The 12,829-nt window shown below is 39.0% G+C and overlaps 1 protein-coding gene across 2 annotated transcripts in view; it reads left to right on the forward strand.

The window, feature by feature from the left end:
- The window catches only part of LOC134933540 (protocadherin gamma-B1-like), a 543,090-nt gene that overhangs the window by 26,639 nt on the left and 503,622 nt on the right, over positions 1-12,829 (forward strand). The gene's annotated exons all lie outside the window — the stretch shown is intronic.

The raw sequence follows: 12,829 nt of genomic DNA on the forward strand, positions 1-12,829 counted from the left end.
CAACAGTTGCACTATGGCATCAAACTGTCAGTCTGATGCCATTTTGGGCAGGGAGGAGGTGGTGACGGTCTCCGGTTCTCCAAATGAAGGTGTGTCACCACTGTTGCAGGGGATGGAAGAAACCATGATCTTCGTTAAAGGATGGACCTTTCCTGGACCTTAGGTAGCAACTGTGGCAGCCAGCTTGCATGACCCAATGGGTCACGCAGCCAGCTGAGGGTGTCGAAGTTCATCCGACCCTATGTCTTAGGATGCAGTTCAGCTCAGTAATGTGTGCAGGAGGTATGATGACTTTGCTGCATTATCATTTTAGTGCTATCACTGCTGCTTCTATTTAAGTGGCAGCAATAGCACCTCTGTCCACATATGAATGAATCATTTGGATTTGGATAAACTAATTAATGTAATTAATATGTGTCTACTGTAGTTACTTAGTAGAAGAACTAATAATGTAGATAAGGGAAGGAAATAACAATATGTGTTAAGGGGGGTACACACAGAAAGATCCGTGCTGAAATTCTAAGCAATCTGACTAGATTGCTTAGCATTTCAGAGCGGATCTCTCAATGTGTATGCCCCCCAGCGATAGCAATGTGCGGTCCCACACGTTGCTATTACCGGTGCTAGATTGGCCTAGATGCAGGCTCAATCTAGCACATCATTCATTTCACCTGCTGGGTGAAATGACCGGCCCCCCGTGCTCCCCCCCTGCTCGCTCTGCACACATTGTACTGTGCTGATCAGGGGGAGAGATGTGTGCTGAGTGGTATGTGCTAGACTGCTCAGCACACATCTCTGGGGACATCTTCCCTGAGTACGGGGCTTTACACAGCAGTTCTCTAATTACTTTCAAGATTAACCTTTTATTCTGACAATTTTAAATGTCAAACTACAGTACTTGCAATAGTAGTAGCAGTCAAAGTTAGGTGTTATACAGCTGCAGAACATTCTTGTTTTTATTCCAGGTTATCAAAACTTTATCAAATGTGTCAATGCTATTTTTAAAATCAAAACAATACAGGTTATTTTTAACCCTCTGTCAATTGTAATACTGTAAATAAAAGTTTATTATTACCCCTGTAGTAAAATATGTTGATCAAGTATGCATTTGCCCCAGTGCTAGATTTTTTTAACAGCTCTGAAGTCAGTGTGAAACTTATTTTTTAATAAAGCACATTTATAAATATTTGTTGTAATAACTTCACATGCAGTACATAAAGTTTATGACATTTTAATACTTTTTCATATATTTTTGTATATTGTTATTGTTTTTTTATATTATTATTAACTTTTATTTATAAAGTGCAAGAATAATCTGCATTGATATATAGTACAGAAATATGACATATGGAGGGAGGTTTGTAATTTAAGTTTTCAGGGGCCTATTTACAGTATTAAAGCATATACTGTATATGGCAAATATTAAGTATCACCAAGATGTAAGAAGGAGGGACCACAGTCAAGTGTTCAGGTTCACTCAAATTTGTACAAATACTGTAATTAGCTCTTTAAGGAAATTATTTGGGATGGGATGTAGTTACATTGCCGGCAGTCAGGATCCCAGTGGTCAATATACCGATGCCGGAAACCCGACAACTGACAATGCTGCAAGCTGGAATTTTGGCTAAAAGGGGCTATTCCCACACAAGGGTGTCCACAACATCAATAGAGTGGGAATGGAACCTGTGACAAGCAAAGCCCATAAGGGACTTTGTTGTGCTTGCCCCCTGCCAGCATTCTAGTGGCTGGCATCCTGGCATTGGTATGCTGATCGCTGGTATCCTGGCCGCCGACATCCCATACCCAATGCTTTGGGATATGTTAAATAAATCTGTAGTGTTTGCCCATGGGTAAAGACAGGATTCTGGCTTGGCAGAGAGCAGAATATGATGTTGATTAATTATTTTAGTTTTAATTCTACAGTAGGTATAATTACTGTTTTCAAACAAAAATCAACAATGTTTGTTACATTTATTGTAAAGTTAATAACATTGTTTTATTATTTACATATTTTATTACTTACTGGCACTTAAAAATACACTATACCATATTACTATTTGCATCAACATGACTATTTTAAAAACAGCTACCCCTGATTTGTATGCACATACTGCTTATGTTTTATTACAATTGTAAAACTCTTAGGCACTCTTAAGTATTTTAGGCAACAGTTTGTGTATTCAAAAAATGAAAATGTCAGCACTAGCCATCTTTCTTAGTGTATTATTTAATATCATATAAATAAACATAATGCATGTTCTAAATGTATTGTTTTATTATAGCTTTTTGTATATTTAGCAAAATATGTAAAAAATTTGTTCTAGATCACATGTACAGTATTTACTTTATTCATAAATACAACTAAATAAATATTTTTCACTTTAAGTTAGAAAGCATTGCATAAAATGAGGTTCTGCTAGTTTACTATAATAATTATTGTATTTACTACAAATGTTACAAAATTAAAATGACAATTATCCCTTTAAAAATAATAATCTTTTATACAATATTAACAGTCCATAACTATTATTTAAATTACAAAAAATACATTAATAATACAAAACAGCAGGGAAAAATACAGTAGCAGCATTTAAAATATGCCGTTGTTGAAAAAAGTTCTCTGAGATTGGAGACCTGACTCACTGTTTTTATAATTAGGCAAAAATTAAAATAATTTTTTACTGAAGTTTTTGATCTTATCAATCATGTGATAAAAACATATTTACCACTCCTTCCTTAGACTGCTTATCACATCTAAGACTACTTTATACAAACACTGAAAGTTCTGCACTTGCCAAATTCTTCATAAGCTACTTCATCCTTAATTAAATGGCACCAATAGTATGATTACTTATAGATAGAGCCTCCGTTATCTTTGCCTGCCTAGTCGCAGGCGTGACTAAGCAATCCGTCCGTCTAGTCACGCCGGGAGTGCACAGAGACGCTCCCATTTAGAGCATCTCTGTCCATGTGCAGATGGAGATGTTCTCCATTCAAGTGAATAGGGCGCGTCTCCGTCCGGTCACACATGCCTGTTCAGACGGAGATGCTCACAGTGACTAGGTGTGCCCAGGCGTGCCTAGTCACAGAAGAAGCAAAGACTATGGAAGCTCCATCTGTAACTGTGATTTCTCACAAAACTGACACTTCTTCTAATTTGTATATTTTTTATTATGGGGGTCATGTTGACTTGGAAGCAATTTGCAGTTAAATTTAAACATGTAAATTCAATTTAAAAAATACACAATTTGCAAGCCACTATGCGTTAACAGAATCAAAATGTAAGGCCAGCTCTACATGGTGGTATACTGTATGTGCCTTTTCTGTTGCTGTGGCTGATCAGCATTATCAATTTCTAATGTACTATGGGGAATCAAGCCACTGCAAGTTTTTTTTATCTTCTGACAGATGTATATATGTTTTCTAGTGATGAGCGGGTTCGGTTTTACTCGGTTTTACTCGGTTTTACTCGGTTCTCAAAACGGCATCTTATTGGCTCACGGATGTCACGTGTTTTGGATAGCCAATAAGATGCCGTTTTGAGAACCGAGTAAAACCGAGTAAAACCGAACCTCGCTCATCTCTAATGTTTTCCCCAAATCTTCTTAGGACATATTTGAGCCAACACTTGCATATTGTTTGTCTATGTTTATACCGTCCCCTAATCCACCTCTTCAATTTTATATATCTGCAAGTTGTCATAAGTGCAAGATTTGACTGCTTTTACACAGCAAAACACACTTTATATCAACTCACAATGATATCCCCATGTCTCAAAGCTACATGCCATGTAACATGCTTTTCTTTGCTCTATTCTAATTTACACCCTATTATAATCCCCTCCATATTTTCTATGGTTTCTACAAAAACCTTCAATACAAAGTATTCAGTGAAAAGCAAAACCTAAGACTACATAAATCACATACAGTAACTTGCATAAATGACAAAATGTATTAGGAAAATGATACAAGTGAAAAAGTAAATAAAAGCCTTTGAACATCTATCATGTACTCACAGTACAAATACTGACAATGTAAGAAAAATATGGAAGGCCATAAGGTATGAAATAAATATGTAGCAATAAATTCTCACAGGGAAATTGCAATAGTAAAAATATAGACATCAGTGGCAAACTACAAACAATCACAGAATAACTTGGAATCTGAAGAGTAAAATGTACAGTACACTAAAATCATCTTAATTGAACAATTTTGTGAATGCAGGATTATCAGATTAACAGCATTTATAAAAGATGGTCATACAGTTTACTGTATTTTCAATCTAGAGAGCTAAATATATATCATCTGTGCCCTCATATTAGTAATGGTAAAAAAAATATTCACTTGAAGGTATTCTATTAAATGCTGTGATCAGAAAAGATGATGTCCAGTTGTAAAGTGCAATGGAATTTGCTGTGCTATATAAGAAATTGTTAATTTATAAATGTACACTAAGCTCTCCCATTAGAGTCCTCCCCCTCTTGTTCTTCTCTCGAGCAAAGCATGTCACAAATTCTATGCTCCCCTGTCTCCCTTTAAGTAATTCTATCTTTGTCCGTTCACTCATACAGTATATTGGTTACAAGACCACAGAGTACTAAATTGATTTTCACCTGCAACTCACCGCTGTATGCTCCTGTTGCTGTAGCTTCAATGAATTTTCAAACCCTTGCCCCTGCTATCTATCCTACCAAATCTATAGTTTTATAGTAATGTTTGGTACTTATTCTATGTACTGTTGCTAAGGTCAGACATTTAGTAGTGCATAGTACTTACAGTATGCTCTAGAAGTTTGTTATTGTGAAATTTTTCTACAGTATGTTTAACCTATATGGGGCTGTAGACACTTTGTGGTGTTTTGTAAAGGAAAGTTAAAAATAGTAAATACAATTATTATGGAGAATAGTGAGCATGCACCACTAGTTTTTGGGATGCTTACAATTTTATTAAGACCCATAAATATAGATAACAGTACAGAGAAAGTAAAACTTTGTGTTAGAATTTCTATCTACTGCTGTAAGAATCAGTAAAGAGAAAATGTAATTATTTATTTGCTTCCTTTCCAAAGATCTGTTTATTGTGCAGTTTTCTGTATAGATCAAGTGATCTTTCATTTTAGGGCACAGACTGTGTCAGCATTTTTTAAACACATACTTGTCTTAAATTAGTTGTAAAGTTACCGATTCATAATTACATTTTATCAGGACAAACTGTGTATTTAAATAACTATTCATAAAATGCAGTATAACTTCCCAAACTATCTGTATTAACCTTATTAACTCTACCTTCTCTTGAATTCCTTAAAAATTATGTCCAGAATTTACAAACTTTATTTTGTAAAAAAACACATATTTATCAATAGTGTATCGATATGATGTACATATAGATATATATGTATATATATATATATATATATATATATATATATATATGTACACATACTTTATCTCTTTCTTAGGAACATAATTACATTTTTATGCTACTGCATAAAACATGCAAACAATGGGCAAATACTGTTAAAGAATAGGCACTTAGCATTGCCTCTGTCCTTTTACTAGCACATGCTGGGCACTAGGACCCAAAATCTGCAGGGAGGTGTAGCCTCCAACCTGATGTGCTACTGAACATGAGCAGGCTGCAGCCATCTTTACTGTGTAAGAGATGCACAGTACTGCACACATCTTCAGTACTTCACTCCTGAGATGAGATACCTATTAGCCACTTTCACATCCGCTGTGTACATGTGGTGACCACCATCGAAATAGGCTATATATCAACAAATACAATATTTAATTTATACATAAATCAAATACATTAAAATATTTTAATCACAGAAGAATTTAACATTATAGTGTATACAATATGTCACTGAGTTCTTTTAAAAATAAATAGCTGTACATTTATTTTATGTTGGGATAGCAATCTGCATACGTCATAATATTATAATCATATTTTATTATTTGTTTAGGATTTGTTTGTGTTTTAAAAACATTATTTAAACATCTCAATTTGTGTAATCAAGAGGGATTTAGAGGTACCTTCTTCAAAATCAGAACTAAAACAATTTTATATTTGGGCCTCAGAGTACACTTATTTACTGTACCTATATGTTGAGAGATGTAGATGTGGAAACTAATCAGTATTAATTGTACTTCATACAGAAATGCAAGTAATAAAAATCAGTTTGCATTTTTTTATAAAAAGCATTTAACAGAAAGTACGGATGGTGTAAGTTAGTATTACTGCCTCACACCACTGAAGCCAAGGGTTCAATACCCACCACAGCCTTAATTACGTAAAGTTTCTATAATCTCTCCGTACTTGTGTGGGTTCTCTCTGGTTACGCTAGTTTCCTCCAAAAATATACTGGTAAGTTAATTGTCTCCCAACATAAAGTAACCCTAGCGTGGATGTGTGTTCATGTGGGAGGGAATATAGACTGTAAGCTCCACTGGGGCAGGGATTGATATGAATGGCGAAAATATTCACTGTAAAGTGCTGCAATATATATGTGCTCTAAAAATAACTGGTAATAAATAGATAAGGTCCTGCTATTGTAGAGTTTGGGGTATATATACTAAGGGGTGAGTTGGATTTTTAGGTGATTTTCAGTCAAATTTGCAAATTGGATATTTACTAAAGGCAAAACCATAAATCAACCTAAAACCTGACTTTAGAACACATTAAAATATTAACCTAAGAATAGATGATTTAACAGTGTAAAATATAGAAATTTAAGATTTACTAATGGTCGTTTCTGAAAATTATTTAAAACTGACCAAGGGGACACCAGTTAGTTGCGTGGGGTGCAGTGCATTGAGGGAACTAATATCATTTGGCCATTGCCTGTACTGTATGTACCTTACTGCAGTGCTGCTCATTTGGGCAGGAGGCGGAGCCTGTCAGGACGCTGAGCAGTAATTCACAAGCTGCAAAATGGCTGCAGCCTGCCTGAGCAAGCAGCTCTGTAGTCAGTGACATGCAGCAAATGGACAAACTGTCTTCGTACCCTCAGTGCACTGCACCCCAAGACTGACTGGTGTAACTCAGAAAGGTTCTCCAAAAATGTCAACAAAGAAACTTTGGATTGAAAATTTCATAGGGAAATGTTAGCATCTATTTTTCAGCAGAGTAAGAATGTTGCTTACATTTCTTAAAATAACTTACATGTAATGAACAAGAGGCAGATCTAGACAGTAAGGGAAATGAAAGGATCACATTTTTCATTGTTAATTCAGATGCATTATAAACATCAACTGTATATATATATATATATATATATATATATATATACACTGCTCAAAAAAATAAAAGGAACACTAAAATAACACATCCTAGATCTGAATGAATGAAATATTTTTATTAAATACTTTGTTCTTTACATAGTTGAATGTGCTGACAACAAAATCACACAAAAATTATCAATGGAAATCAAATTTATTAACCCATGGAGGTCTGGATTTGGAGTCACCCTCAAAATGAAAGTGGAAAAACACACTACAGGCTGATCCAACTTTGATGTAATGTCCTTAAAACAAGTCAAACTGAGGCTCAGTAGTGTCTATGGCCTCCTCATGCCTATATGACCTCCCTACAATGCCTGGGCATGCTCCTGATGAGGTGGCGGATGGTCTCCTGAGGGATCTCCTCCCAGACCTGGACTAAACCATCCGCCAACTCCTGGACAGTCTGTGGTGCAACGTGGCGTTGGTGGATGGAGCGAGACATGATGTCCCAGATATGCTCAATTGGATTCAGGTCTGGGGAACGGGTGGGCCAGTCCATAGCATCAATGCCTTCGTCTTGCAGGAACTGCTGACACACTCCAGCCACATGAGGTCTAGCATTGTCTTGCATTAGGAGGAACCCAGGGCCAACCACACCAGCATATGGTCTCACAAGGGGTCTGAGGATCTCATCTCGGTACCTAATGGCAGTCAGACTACCACTGGTGAGCACATGGAGGGCTGTGCGGCCCCCCAAAGAAATGCCACCCCACACCATTACTGAACCACTGCCAAACCGGTCATGCTGGAGGATGTTGCAGGCAGCAGAATGTTCTCCTTGGCATCTCCAGACTCTGTCACGTCTGTCACATGTGCTCAGTGAGAACCTGCTTTCATCTGTGAAGAGCACAGGGCGCCAGTAGCGAATTTGCCAATCTTGGTGTTCTCTGGCAAATGCCAAACGTCCTGCACGGTGTTGGGCTGTAAGCCCAACCCCCACCTGTGGGCGTCGGGCCCGCATACCACCCTCATGGAGTCTATTTCTGATCGTTTGAGTAGACACATGCACATTTGTGGCTTGCTGGAGGTCATTTTGAAGGGCTCTGGCAGTGCTCCTCCTGTTCCTCCTTGCACAAAGGCGGAGATAGCGGTCCTGCTGCTGGGTTGTTGCCCTCCTACAGCCTCCTCCACTTCTCCTGATGTACTGGCCTGTCTCCTGGTAGCGCCTCCATGCTCTGGACACTACACTGACAGACACAGCAAACCTTCTTGCCACAGCTCGCATTGATGTGCCATCCTGGATGAGCTGCACTACCTGAGCCACTTGTGTGGGTTGTAGGGAGGTCATACAGGCACGTGGAGGCCACACACACTACTGAGCCTCATTTTGACTTGTTTTAAGGACATTACATCAAAGTTGGATCAGCCTGTAGTGTGTTTTTCCACTTTCATTTTGAGGGTGACTCCAAATCCAGACCTCCATGGGTTAATAAATTTGATTTCCATTGATAATTTTTGTGTGATTTTGTTGTCAGCACATTCAACTATGTAAAGAACAAAGTATTTAATAAGACAATTTAATTCACTCAGATCTAGGATGTGTTATTTTAGTGTTCCCTTTATTTTTTTGAGCAGTGTATATATATATATATATATACATATATATATACATATATATATATACATCCACAGTTAGGGCAGCACTCCCAGTAGAAAATTACATCTGCTCCGGTGCCCTCCAAGGAACCCAAATAGGCCCACAAAATACAACCTGGTATGGCGGCACTCAGATAAATTCACAGCTCAAGGCAGAAGTACAACGTTTCGGAGACTTTATTCACAGGTCTGATGACGGAGTGTGAATAAAGTCTCCGAAACGTTGTACTTCTGCCTTGAGCTGTGAATTTATCTGAGTGCCGCCATACCAGGTTGTACATATATATATATATATATATATATATATATATATAGATGCGGGTTTGGCACTCCAAAAGCTAATAATCACACCGCCGGTGCCTCCATAAATAAAGTATAAACAAATGCAGATGCGGAACTCATAGCATGAACAAAAAAGACACCTTACTTCCAATGAAGGGTTAACAACGTTTCAGTTGTACAAGCAACTGTTGTCAGGTTTTATAAAAAAAATAACACATTTAACATACCTTTGTAGTGACCACCATGTGTGAATACCTAACGAGTCTGTCCGGGACCGCTCACTCGGTGGGCGGCGGCTGACATGACATCATCGTGCTTTGACGGTGCAATGCAGTGACTTTCCCATCACCATGGAAACATGCAACGCAATCTACAGAGCTCTTATCATATAATACAGCATGCAAATGGAGCCCTCCTCATCTGGGCCTTTAATAGGATTAATTGAGCCAAGGCAGTCGGGCTTATTCCCCTGCTGTAATAACTTAATCCCCTGCTGTATTGTTCTCTCTGTATTGTATTGCAGCTGAGAACAATAGATTAAAGGCTTATGCTAATTAACCTTGGTGCACCTAGGCGCAGCAGAGAAGCCAAGATGACATGGCTCCATCTGTATAAACAAATGAGTAACAGAATCCAAATGTAATGAGAAACACAATGGTAATCAAACATACAGACCTTATGCTATCTCTAGCGCAGGTTATTCTAAAAGATGCCTGTTAATCCCTATATGGAAACTGTTACAAACACAAGTGAATTACCAAAGAATCTAAAACATATTATCGTTTCAGAACACTGCTATAGCAGAGCTATAGCACTACACAGACATATTGCTAGTCTAAAACGTTAAACAACCACAAGATATTATAAACTTGGGTTGAATTGCTATCCAGAAACTATACAGTGACTACAACATATTATCGTGCCAAAACATTGCTTAAAAGGAGCTAGCATAAGAAATACTCTCAATTAATACTTTTGGATGAATGACTTCTAATCTTGCTATCCATCTGGCCTCACACTGCAATAATTTAACTCCTCGATTACCTCCTCTAATAGCCAAAGGAATATGGGCCCTCATTCCGAGTTGTTCGCTCGTTCTTTTTCATCACATCGCAGTGATTTTCCGCAAACTGCCCATGCGCAATGTTCGCACTGCGGCTGCGCCAAGTAAATTTGCTAAGAAGTTTGTTATTTTACTCACGGCATTACGAGGTTTTTTCTTCGTTCTGGTGATCGTTGTGTGATTGACAGGAAGTGGGTGTTTCTGGGCGGAAACTGGCCGTTTTATGGGAGTGTGTGAAAAAACGCTGCCGTTTCTGGGAAAAACGCGGGAGTGGCTGGAGAAACGGGGGAGTGTCTGGGCGAACGCTGGGTGTGTTTGTGACGTCAAACCAGGAACGAAATTGACTGAACTGATCGCAGTGGCAGAGTAAGTGTCGAGCTACTCAGAAACTGCTAAGAAATGTCTATTCGCAATTTTGAGAATCTTTCGTTCGCAATTTTGCTAAGCTAAGATTCACTCCCAGTAGGCGGCGGCTTAGCATGTGCAATGCTGCTAAAAGCAGCTTGCGAGCGAACAACTCAGAATGAGGGCCATGGTCTTTCTCCGGCAGGGTCCACAGGTTATCCACAGGATAACAATGGGATATGATGAAGCGACAGCGGATTTGTACCAATCGGTCAAAGCTTTCCAGACTCCTAGCATGCAATGGGCTTGTCCATATAACCCTGCCTCCTGGCTCAGGCAAATCAGTTTTTTGTTTGGTGTGGTAGGAGCCGGACCATGGTCAGAGGGCTGCTGGTTTTAGCAGCCCTAAGCTTTCTTAATTTATTTTAAAAGTCTTACAATTTTTTTTTAGCAATCTTTCTAAACAGCGTCTTATACGTACCTTAGAAAGAGTCACTCCAACAGCTCTCCGCTGGTCCGCGACAATGCTTACCCATGAGTACAGTGCTGTATTGGTGGGCATCTGTGTCAGATATACTAGCAGGTCCAGCAGATGTTACGTGACTGTGGCTGGAGCACAGGGAGAAGGTAAGGCATTGGTTCCACTTAGAAGAGGAATACGGACACAGCTGCACTGTTTTGGGGGGAGACTACCAAACAGTCACTGACGCGGCTGCCACCCCGCATGCACCAGTGCTAGGCCTTAGGGATCAGAGGCTCCAGGAATAGTATGAGGCCGTGATCCCTAGGATTGATGTCAGCAGTGGGGAGTCAGACGCTCTCCTGGTCACCCCTCCCCCTGGTTTCCTCTGAGTTTTACGCCATGAACTGTTTTCATGCTTCTGTGGGAGTCACAATTTCCCACACAATATCAGAGTCTACAGCACTGTACAGAGGAGGGGGCCCACCCAGAGGTGCACAAGGGCCCCCTCTTCTGTAGAAATGCCCCTGGTCTGGAAGCGAGGTGAGTCTCCTTGTATCTCACTCTACTGAGTACAGGTAATACAGCACTAAGTCTCTATCAACCCTTTTTAGTACACATAGTTAGATAAGTGCATATTGCATATGAGTTGGTATACAGTTACTGTTGTTTTCTTTTGCAATCTAGATCTATTTAAACATGATTCAGTAATATGTTCTCCTACATACTTAAAATGTAGTTGTAGTTGATGATGTGCTCATATTGCTTTATATACTAATGTATAACATGTGACTGACTGCTAGTGTGATTGCTGACTTTACTATATTTCTGTCAGTTTTGTTTTATTCCGATCCTCAATGCTGATGCATGGGTATGGTCAGATTGTTTGTCACTTTAAGAAACTTAAAGTGATTACAGTCACAAATTGTGTAGTACACTGTGGAAATGTTGATTATTTATCATGTCTAAGAGCAGCATAGGTGAGGAAGCAACACCAACACCCATATCATGTTTGTCTTGCAAAGCTGTGTTATCCTCTCAGGATCTGGTTCAGGATGGTTTGTGTGCAAATTGTCTTAGCTTTCACCAGGGGTTATTGAAAAATACAAGGCAGATTCAGGTGCAGATGGATCCACCTTGTGCTATGTTTACACAGACTTTATCCAGTATAGCTGAATGGATAACTCCAACTCCTGTACCAGGGATAGGTTACACTGTTAACCCTTACATGCAGCAGAGCCTGTGTTAAAAACGAAGGCACCTGTGTTTAAACATCCCAAAACAGTTAAGACTGAGTTTCCAGGGTCAGATCAGCTGATGGAAATCATTGAAGAGGCTTGGGCTATGCCCAATAAGAAGTTTAGAATTCCTAAGAAATGGTATTCCAATTATCCTCTTCCAGCTGGGGATTGTTCAAAAAGGTAGGTGGCTCCTAAAGTAGATACGCATGTACAGTAATTCGATTAGCGCAAAAATCTGCATTACCTTTGCCTTCAACAGCATTAAATGATGTCATGGATAGGAGAGTGGATGGTTTTATAAAAAACATTTTTTCCCTGTCTGGGGCAGTCATAAGGCCAGCTATGGCTTCAGTTTGGATGGCAAAGGCAGTGGCTGCCTGGGATGATGCATTGGAGTGGGATTTTTCAATAGCTTTGAGAGAGCAAAAATGCCATATAAAACAGGCTGCAATGTTCTTGGAAGAAGCAGCATTGGATGTGGGTACTATTGCCTCCAGGACATCAGCTTCAACAATAGCTGCTCACAGAGCAGTTTGGCTACGTATGTGGAAAGCTGA

Source organism: Pseudophryne corroboree, chromosome 6 (assembly GCF_028390025.1).
Source record: "Pseudophryne corroboree isolate aPseCor3 chromosome 6, aPseCor3.hap2, whole genome shotgun sequence".
Lineage (NCBI taxonomy): Eukaryota > Metazoa > Chordata > Amphibia > Anura > Myobatrachidae > Pseudophryne > Pseudophryne corroboree.